We start from the raw sequence: 1,737 nt of genomic DNA, 5'->3' as shown, positions 1-1,737 counted from the left end.
GCCGCTCTTTTCTCCGGGGACAGCATGGAATTTTCGAGATTACAGCATTTCTTATTCAGACGCGATCAACCCTTTTCTACCAACAATCCACTCGTGTACTGCGATTATTCTCACAGGCGAAACTCGGAGGAACACTCGCCTCCGGGAAATATTAGAAATGTGTAATTTATTCAAGTTCGTTTCGGGAAAGTTTGAGAATCGCGGGGCAGTTGTGTTAAAAAAAACTGAAAGAAATTTCTCACGTCTTCTTTTTTAATTTCGCTGCACGCGCGGGGGTTGTGTGACGTCAAACTATTCGAAAATTGAAAGAAATTCTCTTCGGTCTTCCTCTCTTAATCACCTTGCACGCGCCGCGGTTGTTTGACGTCAAACTGTTCGAGAGCTGAAAGGAAATTTCTGTCCATTCTTCTCGAATTTTCGTGCACGCGCACACTCGTCGTCGAAAATATAACTCAACCGGCTCGTTTCACGCAAATATCCCGGTACATGTACGAACTTTATTAAATCGATGTCCCAACGGGAGAGGCGCGACCCTGTGAAATTCGCTCGGGGGAATCTTACTGCGTCTTGAATGGTGACGGAAGTTGTCTTCCGGCGGAAAGCGAACCACCATCCCTCAACCCGTTCCCAACACACATGGAAAATTCAATCTCTTCTCTAACTCTCTCACTCGCTTCATTGAAACGTCCTTACCTGTTCGAAATGTTCGATCTCGTTTATATTACGTTCTCAAGATACAGCACGTGTATCGTTTCAATTCTTAACCCGCATTCTTTCACGTGTATGCAGCGAAAAACGTGTTTGTTTCAAGATAAACGGAACAGCAAGTGGACGCATATTTCGTATTATTCGTGAAACGTTTCCGAGATACCGGATAATTTGTATTCTTAACTTACATTTTTTCACGCATATCAGCGGTAAACGTGTTTGTTTCAAGATAAGAAAAAAGAAAATAGCAAGTGGATGCATGTTTGAAATTGTTGGAAGCGTAGAACACCTTTGAAACACCTGGTTACCACCGGTTTTATCTCTCCTTTCGAAACGCAATTTTAATATTACCTGATGCCCCGAGAGGATCCGACAGTTGTGTGTTTCAATAACAAAGTGCTGTGCTTTTGTTAAAAGGGAACAGCTCAGGTTATACATATACGTTTCCCCCGGTAAATTCGCCTCTGGTTACTGTACATTATTTCATATTACGTAAATCTTTCCGAGTGTTCTAGCTGCTGTTTCACAGTTTGCATTTTTTACAGCCGAGAAACAACTCGTTGCATTAAAACAGATCGAGTTCCACTTCACGTATCCCTCGTTCAACTGGCGTTTTTCCGCGGTAAAATCTCTGTTAATGTCCGATGAAAAATGTCCTAGCGTCCCAGTTCTGCCTTGTATACTTCAGTGACCGCGAGACGGAAATGGAATTTCAGCGGGTTACACTCAAAGAACGATTAAAACACGACGATGAATGCAAAGGAAAACAAGTTTAATGGACCGAACGAGAAACGAATCTCGACCAATCCCTTTTAACGAGCTTTTCGATCTACAGCTATCAGCGTTTTCAGCAAAAAGAAATATACTTATCGAGCACAGTAAAATTCCCACGTATTTTTCCTTTTTTTCTCGCTAACGTAGCACAGAGACAGACGTGAACCGAAGAAGCCGCGAGGAATTCACGATTTATCGCTCCCACAGTGGTCGTACGAGCATCTAATCGCGCTAAACTCGATCCTTTCTCGATGG

At 42.9% G+C, this 1,737-nt stretch overlaps 1 protein-coding gene across 1 annotated transcript in view; it reads left to right on the top strand.

Moving 5' to 3' along the window:
- LOC108574688 (cardioacceleratory peptide receptor) overlaps window positions 1-1,737 on the top strand; it is a 49,767-nt gene that overhangs the window by 21,499 nt on the left and 26,531 nt on the right. The gene's annotated exons all lie outside the window — the stretch shown is intronic.

This window comes from Habropoda laboriosa, unplaced genomic scaffold (genome assembly GCF_001263275.1).
Source record: "Habropoda laboriosa isolate 0110345459 unplaced genomic scaffold, ASM126327v1 scaffold203, whole genome shotgun sequence".
NCBI lineage: Eukaryota > Metazoa > Arthropoda > Insecta > Hymenoptera > Apidae > Habropoda > Habropoda laboriosa.
Note: the sequence above shows the minus strand (reverse complement) of the source record. Positions and strands in the feature narration are given on the sequence as shown.